Here is a 12,267-nt window from a genome sequence, read left to right as displayed (position 1 = left end):
AGGGCTTAGATGTCCTACTCTGCAGTAGTTTTGCAATCAATCATGTTTTGCCTCCAGCCAACTACTTGTGGTTTCCTTAAGCCATGTCCATTCCAGTGGCTTCCCCTAGATTGAAATCTAGAGTGTTTCTTTGGTCATTTGAGCTCTAATTTAGACTTCATTTAGATTAAACCTTGTAGAAGCATGACATCAAGTTAGAATGTAACAAATTTGGTCTTCCCAGATCTCTTTGATTCCCAAAAAGGGAAGCTGTAAAGGGTATTGCTTCCTCCATATGCATTATATTGCACTAGACAGAGGTGCAGGGTCCAGGGGGAAAAAATTGAACAAATGTTCTCATTTTATTTTGTCTTTTAGGGAGAGGTCTATATTTCCATTGCCATTAGTTATTAAAGGAATCAATTTCTATAACTCATGAAATCCAGAGTGAATCAACAATATCAAGTTCCAATTCTTACAGGTAAGTACAGCCAAGTCTAGATTTTTGTTACAATTGTTTTTGTGTCTTCCCCACCCCCTCCATGGGGTTTGAATTTGGAGCAGAGGGGATGTCTTTTGGAGTTCATTTTGCTTAAAGCTAGAGCTCTACCACTTTGAGCCACAGCTGCACTTCCACTTTTCTAGTAGTTAATTGGAGATGAGTCTTACTCGTGCCGAGGCTGGTTTTGAACCGTGATGTTCAGATCTCAGCCACCTGAGCAGCTAGCATAACAGGCATGAGTCACCAGCACCTTGCCTTTGTTATGTCTTTGACCTCAGCTAAAAACATAGACTCATGTAGCCTCTCTCTGATCTTCTGATTCTAAGTAATGTCAAAGCCAGCTGTGTATGAGGATTTTTTCCCAGAACTACAGATAGTTTTCTTTCTGAAAAACAACCCCTCTACTTTGTTGGTTTTTTTTTTTTTGCCAGTCCTGGGCTTGAGCTCAGGGCCTGAGCCCTGTCCTTGGACTTTCTCAAGGCTAGAGCTCTACCACTTGAGCCTCAGCACCACTTCCAGCTTTTTTCTATGTATGTGGTACCGAGGAATCGAACCCGGGTCTTCATGCATGCTAGGCAAGCACTTTAACCACTAGGCCAAACTCCCGGCCCCTCTACTTTGTTTTTATTTTTATTTTTTTTGCCCTTCCTGGGGCTTGAACTCAGTGCCTGAGCACTGACCTTGGGCTTTTTCAAGGCTAGAGCTCTATCACTTGAACCACAGCACCACTTCCGGCTTTTTCTATGTATGTGATATGGAGGAATCAAAGCTGGGTCTTCATGCATTCTAGGCAAGCACTTTACTACTAGGCCAAACTCCCAGCCCCTCCACTTTATTTTATGAGACTCCAAGAAAGAAATTATGCAGAAGTTATATAATTTTGTAATCATCACATAAGTTTATAATTATTTCTTATCATTACAAATGAGTTCTAATACAGTGGAGGTAAAATATATTCATAATATGAGGCAGTTTTACCATGATATTTTTACTGTGATATTTCCATACATGCATATGGTACACTTGGAAGAAAATTTGTCCTCTCTATAGTTGCTTTTTTTTTTTTGCCAGTCCTGGGCTTGGGCTCAGGGCCTGAGCACTGTCCTTGGACTTTCTCAAGGCTAGAGCTCTACCACTTGAGCCTCAGCACCACTTCCGGCTTTTTTCTATGTATGTGGTACCGAGCAATCGAACCCGGGTCTTCATGCATGCTAGGCAAGCACTTTAACCACTAGGCCAAACTCCCGGCCTCTATAGTTGCTTTTAAAGGTCTCATTTTCTCTACAAATCTCACTTGTGTCTTCTCAAGGCTTTAGCTATTCTATTGCATGGTATTCCTAATCAGTCCTCTCTTGCCTGGGCTCCTAAGAAATAATTTTAGCCAATTTATAATTATTTCTTTTCTTTTCTTGTTGGTGTGATCTACAGAGGATTACAGTTACATTCATGAAGTATATTACTTCTTGAACATTGTTACCCCTTCCCATGTTTTTCTCAGATCCTCCCCCTACTCCAATTATTTCTTACAGTTATAAATGAGTTATAATATAGTTTAGTTGAGATGTATTTTGTGGGGGAAATGAGGGATTGGGACTTCCTACTCAGCCATATTGTTGATACCACCATCTTGTAAGGTTTTTTTTTTATCAGATTCCAGAGTTCTGAAGAGTTGATTCTGAGAGATTTTTTTACTTCCATAGGACACTTTTTTCCATATATTTTTATTGTAATTAATAGAAGGGTTACATTATATTCACCAGATAGAAGGTGCATTACTTCACATACATTGGTGCCCTTTCTCATGTCTTGGTCTCCATTTCCTTCCACCCAACTGCCGGCCCTCATCTTGTTTCCCCCCTTCCCTATCCAATTTCAAATAACCAAATACGCCTATGTACAATATATCAGATAACAAGGTGAAATACTGTCACAATATGATGTAACCAAGGGACAGCAAAAGAGATGAGAGATAACATAGTACATTTAGGACAACAATCACTCATTATATGGTTTTTGTTTCTATATCCAGGGAGGTCATTTCATTTAGCATCATTCTGTATGGCCTTATATATCTAGATTTTGTTCTATTGTAAATCACTGCTAGGAGAGCCCAAGGTTTCTACTGATTATGACAAATGAAGGAAACCATTGAGCCTATGTTCCTTTGAGTCTGGCTTATTTCACTTAATATGATTTTTTCTAAGTCTTTCCATTTCCTTACAAATGGGACGATGTCATTCTTTCTGACAGCAGCATAGAATTCCATTGTGTATAAATACCACATCTTGTTGATCCACTCATCAACTGAGGGACATCTAGGTTGGTTCCATGTCTTTGCTATGGTAAATAGTGCTGCAATGAACATTGTTGTGCTGGTGGATTTAGTATGTCCTTGTTTCTGGACGATTGGGTAAATGCCAAGTAGTGGAATTGCTGGGTCATAGCGGGGGAGTTCTATGTTTAGTCTTTTGAGGAACTGCCATACTGCTTTCCATAGTGGTTGAACGAGTTTGCATTCCCACCAACAGTATAGTAGTGATCTCTCCTGGTCACATCCCCTCCAGCATCTGTTGTTACTAGATTTCTTCATCCTGGCCATTCTAACTGGAGTGAGGTGGAATCTTAGAGTTGTTTTAATTTGCATTTCTTTTATGGCCAGAGATGTCAAGCATTTCTTCATGTGTTCATAGGCCATTCTTATTTCTTCTTCAGAGAAGACTCTCTTTAAGTCTTTGGCCCATCTTTTAATGGGATGGTTGTTTCGTTGGAGATTAGTTTTGGGGTGATTCAATTTTTTGAGCTGTTGATATATTTTAGATATGAGGCCTTTGTCCGTTGTATGGTTAGTGTAGATCTTCTCTTACTCTGTAGACTTTCTAGTTGGTTTGCTAGCTATGTCCTTTGCCATACAGAAGCTCTGCAGTTTAATGCAGTCCCACTTATGCAAACTTTCTCTGATTTGTTTTGTTTCTGGGTCCTTATTAAGAAAGTTTCAACCTGTGCCCAGGAGACCTGGTGTATCTCCGATTCCTTCCTGTAAAGTTTTCAGTGTATCTGCTTTTCCCCCCAGGCCTCTGACCTATTTGGAGTTAATTCTAGTGCAGGGTGACAAAGGAGGATCCAACTTTAGTTGTCTGCATGTGCTTAGCCAGTTCTGCCAGCACCACTTGTTGAAAAGGCTGTCTTTCTTCCATTGTATTTTTTTGGCTCCCTTATGAAAGATTAGGTGGCTATATGTCTGTGGGTTAATATCTGTGTCCTCAGTTCTATTCCATTGGTCTTCAGGCCTGTTCTTGTACCAGTACCAAGCTGTTTTGGTCACTATAGCTCTGTAATAGAGTCTAAAGTTAGGTATTGAAATTCCTCCTGTGCTGTTCTTTCTGCTGAGAATTGTTTTTGCTATACGGAGTCTTTTATTTTTTTATTTTTTATTTATGATCTTATATAATTCCACAGTTTATTTTGAAAACAATATTTTCTGAAATAGGATTTGAGGTGAGCTGATGGTACACCTAAGTTACCTGTTTGCCTGGAAGTTATTAAATACTGATGAAGGAATTACTACTCACATACCATTATGGTACACCAACATAACAGAAATCTGCAATTTTTAAAAGTTTTCACATCTGGTCAGCTTTTGTTGGACACCTGAGTATATGGAAAACATACTTTCTACTGATGAAAGGTAACCTGCAATACAAGTGTACTTCCAGTATAGAATTCAATTCTTAAAGGCAAAGTGGCTCAAATCAGAGCAAATAAGCTGATTCCCATGAAATAAACTAGATACAAAGCAACAAGTAGTAAAACTGCTGAAGATTTATTCCACCAATTTTCCTTATTCTGGGTTATTTTGCATTTTGAGGCAAGTTATAGCCCAGCCTGAAAATGAACCTATGATCCTCCTGTCTCAGCCTCCCAAGTGCTGGGTTTATAGGCACTGCCATGCCTTGCTTCTATTTAAAAACATACAAGTATACGCTGTGAGTAGACTGAGCTAAAACATGTCTCAGGTAGGCGAGGGAGCTGTTATCAGTAGAGCTGTTGTGACTCTGAAGAAGCACAGGCCAGCCAGGTACAAGGTGAGGAGCCGCACTGAGCAGTGCTAGGCATGCAACATGCCAGGTAGACTGCACCCCTCAGGTCATTATTACTTCACTGGGTTGTATTTTGTTCTTCCATATTTACTTGTTCCACCGTTTTGTAATCAGGGAAAAATGAGAAGTTCCACTAGTCAACTAACTTCCCCTTTTATTCTTGGGTAAATAAAACTAATTGTCACCTACAATTATTTTTAAGATAAGAAAGAGTAAGTCAGCTGAAGTAACCACAGGGGCTGGGGCTAAGGAAAGCCATTACACGTAGGCACAGGACTAGTGGGCGAGTCGCTGGGTTGGCTGCAGGCAGGGCTAGTCTAGTGAGCCTTCTCTAGGAAGGCCCTGTAGCACCGGAGGCACTGCTGGTACACCAGTTCGAAGTCGGAGTCGTTTCCGTAATAGGGATCTTCAATAATGGGTTGTTTTTGTGGATCATAGCTCCCCAGTAGTTCGATTTTAGCTTTGCAGTTTTTAACTTGATTACTTTTTCTATTCAAATCTCTCAGATTGCTTTCATCCATACACAGTATGTAATCAAATGTAGCAAAGTCTTCTTTGGTAACCTGTCTTGCTTTATGGGCTGTGCTAATGTCATGATTTCTTAGGCAGCTCATAGCTCTGGGGTCTGGGGCACGGCCCACGTTCCAGTCGGAAACAGCACCACTGTCAATGGCCCAGTTATCTGAAACATTTTGGTCAGCTATAAGTTTTCTGAAAACTGTTTCTCAATGGGTGACCGGCAAATGTTATCCAGACACACAAACAGCACGGACTTGGGGCTGCGCTCTGCCATCTTCCTGAGTGGTCGCTGGGCTGGGGTGTTTTATTATTCCATTCCATAGGACACTTTTAGCACTCCTCATGATACGAATTTTTCTGTTTGTTTCCGTTTTGTTATTGAATAATTATTGCAAAAGGTTAACTTGTTTATAAAAAGTACATGTTTTGTATATAGATTATACTCAGGTATACTTACAATAAATTTTTTGCCTTTGTCTGTAGCTTGCCTATTTACATCCATTTTGTTTATTTTGGTTTTTATTTCAAGCTGTATAGAGGTTTGAACTCAGGACCTTGTGATTTGTAGGCAAGGACTCTACCACTTGAGTTTCATTCACAGCCCTATATTTTTTTTTGCCAGGCCTGGGGCTTGAACTCCGGACCTGAGCACTGTCCTTGGGCTTTTTCAGGGCTAGAGCTCTACTACTTGAGCCTCAGCACCACTTACAGCTTTTTTCTATGTATATGGTACCCAGGCATTCAACCTGAGTCTTCATGCATGCTAGGGAAGCACTCTACCACTAGCCCAAACTCCTGGCTCCTATATTGTTTTTATGACCTCAGATAACTTTTTGTTTTACTAGTACATTTGTTCTACTGAAAATGACTCCTACAAAGATTGGAGAAAAACAATAAAATATTAATAACTACATTCCTCAAGTACTAAAAAAAAGCATTACAGAGATAAATTCAATTCTGATGCCAATGTCTTAAAATTGTGTAATTTTGCAGCCATACCACCCAGAACAAACACAATGTCAGAAACTCATGGCCCCCCTTGAAGCTTATTTACACACTTAATTTGCCAAAGTGACAAGAATAAGACCAGAAAAGGGTAAACAAATGCAGCAATGGTACTCACTGCACTCTGTGTTGAAAATGAACTAGAGAGGAGGGAAACGGGTACCAAGACATGTGAAAGGGTATCAATGTATGTGAATTAATGCACCTTCTATCTGGCAAATATCATGTAACCCTTTTACTAATTACAATAAAAAAAGAATCAAAAAAAAAAAGAAAATGAAGTAGAACGGGAGGGAAAAAACTGAGGAGTGAGGGAAGGGGTAAATTATCCAAAAAGAAATGTACTTTATCTGATTTATGTAACTTTGTTGGAAAATCAAGACATTTTAAAGCAACTATGGAGATGGTGAATTTGTTTCAAATATGTGATGTGTAATGTATGGAAATAACACAGTAAAAATGCCTCATATTACAAATGTATTTTAACTCAATAACAAAAAAGTAAATAAAAGCAATTGTGAACACCCAGAAGCAGCACATAAAAAAGAAAGTGGTAAGAATACCTAGAAACATTTCTTTTCTCACACACACCCTATAAATGCCACTTATGTTGAACTTATTTTGTGAAACAATATAAACCTCTTAGAATACCACTAAGCACTGAAGCTACCTTGACATTTTCTTGAATGTTGCCTCTTAAGGTTTTAAAACAAAATATGCATTTCAATAAAAGTAAATTGCACACCAAGGTAATTTCTGTTCTTATGCTGGGAAGCAAAGGTATTTCACTGGCAGAAGTTTATCTGAAGGGCATAAATTCTAAACATGCTAAAATTGTGGGATTATTTCAATATTCTTTGGAATGGTGAGCACGTAGTCTATGGCGGGCTTAGAGCCTGCTTCCACTCTCTTTTTCTTAAGGTTGCTTGTGCCTCCAAAGGGTTTCCATTGTTTTGTGATGTTTGCTGAAATTCACTGATGATACTAAAAACAAAAACTTTTTCAATTCCTGCTTAGCTTCAGCTATTTTTTTTTGGACAGTCCTGTGGCTTGAATTCATGGCCTTAGAGTGATCAGCCCCTTGGCTTGTGAATTCTAAAGCCTCAGCACCACTTCTGCTATATATATATATATATATATATATATATATATATATATATATATATATATATATATGTGGTACCGAGGAATCCAGGTGTTCGTGCATGCTAAGCAAGCCGTCTACCAGTAGGGTAAACTCCCAGGGTGCTTCAGCCATTTTTAAAATTATGTGAAAAAGATTTAATTCTTTTGCTATTTTCAAGAAGCTGCTTTTTCTGAATTTTTTATGTGCACAGGCAATTTTTTTTTGTAAATCCTCCCCTCCCCTATAATTAGATTAGTTTACCATTAGTCTTAAGATTTATAGCCTACACCGGTAAAGTTGGTTCTCCCCCCCCCCCCCGTAAAGTTTTTTTGCCCTTGATAAATTTACTATACGACTATTGTGCTCACTACAGTTTGAATCTAGCTGTAATCCTTTTTTTTTTTTTGCCCTTAGATCCTGCATCTATTATGAATAAAACGCTTCATTAGCAAGTAATCTTCGGGTCATCTAGAAAAAAAGATCCGAATCTGTTCGTAATTCCCTGCAGATTCCTCAGTCCCAATTCTCTTTCAAAAGCCGGGCGGAGAAGGAGGCGGGGCCAGAGCAAATGGGGGGCGGATTGTAACCGCGATTGAGAGGCAATCCTGTCTTCCCAGTAGTTCGTGCTCAGCTCGACGGGAAGACGTGTGTGGCCGGCGGCGATTGCCGTTTTCCGGGCGCTCGCTGGTGTTGTCTCCTTTTAGCTTGGATCCAATCCTACTGCCATTTCCCTGAGACCTCCACGCGCCTCCTGGTACGCTCCGTGGAATCCAGATTCCCCGTAATTCGTCTGGAAAGCCCAGGTAACCGAACTCGTTCTCTCTCCCTCCCTTCCTCCGGGGCACTGGGATTGTTGCTTTTTTTTTTTTCTTTTTTGGCGTTGGCGGGCCAAGCCTACCACTCCCCACGCTCGCCGCCATCTCCAAAAGATCCGCGCACACAGCACGGATTGTGACGTTCTCGCGGCGTATATTTTGCGGGCCGTTTCGTCCCCGATCGCCACCATCCCGCCATGGGCTTGCACTCCCCAGGGAATGTGGCCGCCACATTTCCTCTTCGATCGCCGCAGTGCTCTCCAAAGCGGGCGCCTAAATTTCTGAGGGAGATTTCTCTCGAAAGACCACCGCTTTGGGAACCCGCTACCCTTTCCGTGGGGGTCTCACTCAAATCCACGGGGACGAGTACCTACTACACTCCCTACTTTTCCCGCCTTCCCGCCCCATTACTTGCTTTGGCAGCGGGGCGCGAGTGAGCTTTCCCGAGCACCCACTGCCTCCATGCGAGCTTTGGCAAATGCCTGTACCTCGTCTTTCCAGATACCAGTAGCACACAGCAAAAAGCCGTCTCTGACCCCCTCGTGAGCTCACCTGGGCAACGCTTATTTGTATTTTTTTTATTTTAATTTTTTTTTGTGGGTCGCGAGGCTTGATCTTGGGGGGGGGGGGGTTGGGCGCTGTTCCCGTCTTTCTAAGGCTGCGGGTGAAGCGGTTGGAGCCATAGCGCCATTTTCGCTTTCCTTGTAATTAATTGGAGCTGAGTCTCTTGGACTTTTGTCTCCGAGCAAGCTAAAAACCGCCATCCTCACAGATCCGAGCCTTCTGAGTAGCTCCGATTGTAACCGTGCGCCATCCTCAGCCCACAATTTGTAATCTAGATAAATACATTCATTTTTGCGTTAGGGGCTTAATATACGAATTTTGAGAACACGTGATCTGTATTACCTAGTGAGGTGAATTAAACACGCAGAACTTATAAAGCCTGTTATAACAAAGTAGCTAGTAAAAAAAAAATCACATCGGATTATATGTTTAGCTTTTTCCTTAACTCAGAATGCTTGCTCCCCTCCCCCCGAAACTCACAAACCCAATATGGAGGAGAGATCTGAAAATCTAAAATGGAGCCTCACATCACCTGGTAGATAAAGGCCGGCCCTACATAACAAAGTAGCCTCCCACCTGCTGGAGGAGGCTTTTGTGTGTGTGTGGTGGGGCTTGAATTCAGGGTTAGGAAGCATCCGGGAGGTTTTGTACCGAGGTCTAGAACCATTTTGAGCTGCTGCTCCACTTCTGGTTTTCTGGTGGTCACAGAAAATGTCCTGTAGCTGCTGGCTTCACACTGATCCTCAGGTCTCAGTTTTCTGAGCAGCTAGGATTATAGCGTGCAGCAAAAGGTGCCCTTTTTCCTCCTTGCTGTACGCTGTTTTTTAAAGTCGCATAAAACATGGTGTAGGTAGTAGAATTCGAATTAGAGTCAAAGTCCCGGCTTCTAGGCAGAAAATGGGCTCAACTCCCCCTCCATAAACCAGTTTTCACCGAATTTGGAAAATGTGCACTTCTTTTTTTTTTTTCTTTTCTTTACCTTCCTTTTTTTTTCTTTTTTCTTTTTTCTTTTTTTTTTTTTTTGCGCGCCAGTCCTGTGCCTTGAGCTCAGAGCCTGAGCACTTTCTCAAAGCTAGAATTCGAACACTTGAGCCACAGCACCACTTCTGCTTTTTTTTTTTCCTATGTATGTGGTTCGGAGGAAGCGAACTGGGATTTGCGTGGATGCTCGGCAAGCGCTCTACCACTAGGCCAAACTCCCGGTCCCTGAAGGAATGTTTGTTGCTAATATTTATCCTTTTTATTATAGTATAAGAAAACGTTACTTGGATTCTGTTATGGTAAAGCTAAAGCTTCTGTGATCAATATAGTTTTATCTGGAAATATAGTAGTACATGCTTCAACTAAAAAGTCCAGGGGGTAAAAAAAGATGAGGGGAGAGGGTGGGGGGAGGGAAATGGGGACAAACAGGAGAAGGGGTAGCCATGTTTGTTAAGTAATGAACCTTCTATCTGGCTAATATAATGTAACCTTTCTATTAATTACAATAAAAATATATTAAAAAATAAAAGTCCAGATTCATAAAGAAAAACCAGGAAGATTGAAAATAAATCACAAGAAAGCTATCACAGAAACCAAAGGAGAGAAACAAGGGTTTTAAAAATATGCAGAAAATTCTAAAATGGCTCTGTGCCTGCCTGATGGCATTACAGGACGCATCCATTTTTTTTCCATTGGGTATTTCCTGTTTTTAACAACATAAAGTACCTTTGCAAGTGGAAAATATCCATTAAAATAGTTAGAAGGAAGTGAACACTGAGTGAAAAAAGGCCAATAGTAGCTACTAACCTACTTTATCTGAGTATAGGGAATCCATTAACTACAATATTTAACAAAGCACTTGCAACAGAGTTTTGCGAATAATGTGCTAACTATACTAAATTCAGAGAAAAAAATAGCGATGGAATAAACACAGGAAGTCTTGAAAGAACTTGACTTTTCGCCATCTCCTATGAGCTGAAAGAGAAAAAGGAAAGGATTTTTTTTTTTGAGCAATGATATGTAAGGAGGATTTTGAGTATGAATATTGATCAATTAAACAAAAAGCTTCTAATCTGGAGGAGAAAGATGCATAGTAATTAATAATCCTACTTATGTATGTGTGTAAAAACAGATATTTATTTGTATTTATGTATTCACTTTTTCCTGCTTCCAGGGGCTTCAACTTAGGGCCAAAGCACTCAAGGCTCATGCTGTGCCACTTGAGCCACAGCTTTACTTCCAGATTTTGTGTGTGTGTGTGTGTGTGTGTGTGTGTGTGTACGTGTACGCACGTGCATGCACGTACGTGTGCGTGCGTATGTGCGTGCTTCATTGGAGGTAATGTGGTTCAGGGACTTTTTTGCCCAGGGTGGTTTCAAACTCTAATCTAACATCTCAACCTCCTGAGTGGGTACTATTATGGCTGTGAGCCACCTGTACCCAGCAAATATACAATTCTATGCTTAGAAACATTTTTCCTTTGGTGTCAGAACATAAAGTGAAACAATGAAAATGATCAGTGGACAGACAGGATTTATTAGGAGAGTAGAAATGATCACTTTAAGCATACCACGGGAAAGCCCAGCCCCTTGACAAACACACCTGGGCCTCTTGTTGATATGAACTGCAGTTTCACTGAACTCTACATTTTTACCTGTCCTTTACAGAGCAGTCCTCTCTAGTTTTCTTTACTCTTTTTCATTTTATTTCCCGAACTTTTTTATATTCCATAGATTTAATGACCAATAAAAGTATTCCAAATCCTTTGCTAATATTTACATTTATAACCATTTCTGAGGTTTCCTACAATGTGGATTTGGCAACTGACAATGTGGATTTTTGAGGCTTTTAATTGTATTTTCTGGAGCCATATTCAAGAATTGGAAAGATTAGTTGGTAGCTAAAACAGCATCCAACAGGTCTTAGTCCTGCTCCTTTTTTTTTCTTTTTTGCCAGTCCTGGGGCTTGAACTCAGCCTCGGCACTGTCCTTGAGCTTTCTCAAAATTAATGCTCTACCACTTGGGACCACAGCACGGCTTTTTCTGTGTATGTGGTACCAAGAAATCAAACCCAGGGCTTTGTTCATGCTAGGCAAGCACTCTACCACTAGGCCATACTCCTGGCCTTCTTATAGTATACAAACTGTCTGAAGTTTTGTTATTTTTATTTATTTTGTGAAAGAAATGGGGCTTAAACTCAAGGTGTCACACTTGTGCTCAGAATTTTTAATCATAGGCGGGGAGTTTGGCCTAGTGGTAGAGTGCTTGCCTAGCATACAGGAAGTCAAGGATTCCATTCCTCACTGCGATATAAATAGGAAAAGCCAGAAGTGCTACTGTGGCTCAAGTGGTAAAGCTCTAGCTTTGAGAAAACCCAAGGACAGTGCCCAGGCCCTGAGTTCAAGTCCCAGGACTGGAAAAAATAAAAAATAAGAAAGACAAGCCAAGTGCAGTGGCTCACACCTGTAATCCTAGCTATTCAGGAGGCTGAGGTCTGAGGATGGCAGTTCAAGGCCAGCTCAGGCACTGAAATCCATGAGACTCTTATCTCTATTATCTCTTAATTAACCACCAGGAAACTGGAAGTGGTGCTATGGTTCAAGGAGTAGGACAGTAGACATTAGCCTTAAGCTGAATAGCTCAGGGTCAACTCCCAGGCCCAGAATTCAAGCCCCATGA

At 40.8% G+C, this 12,267-nt stretch overlaps 1 long non-coding RNA gene and 1 pseudogene across 2 annotated transcripts in view; one reads left to right on the top strand and one right to left on the bottom strand.

Annotated features, from left to right (window-relative positions):
• Window positions 1-373: 373 nt before the first annotated feature.
• The window catches only part of LOC150041030 (uncharacterized), a 51,727-nt gene continuing 39,833 nt past the window's right edge, over window positions 374-12,267 (top strand). The window contains exons 1-2 of one of the 2 annotated variants that reach the window (XR_016533823.1): window positions 374-460; window positions 7,643-8,031. This is a non-coding gene — a long non-coding RNA (uncharacterized LOC150041030). The remainder of the gene's footprint in view (window positions 461-7,642; window positions 8,032-12,267) is intronic. The other variant, XR_016533824.1, reaches the window with a different exon arrangement.
• Window positions 4,765-5,422, bottom strand: LOC150041031 (low molecular weight phosphotyrosine protein phosphatase pseudogene; annotated as a pseudogene).

The sequence above is a fragment of the Megascapheus bottae genome, chromosome X (genome assembly GCF_031878675.1).
Source record: "Megascapheus bottae isolate mThoBot1 chromosome X, mThoBot2.hap1, whole genome shotgun sequence".
NCBI lineage: Eukaryota > Metazoa > Chordata > Mammalia > Rodentia > Geomyidae > Megascapheus > Megascapheus bottae.
This window is presented reverse-complemented; position numbering and strand designations above follow the sequence as displayed.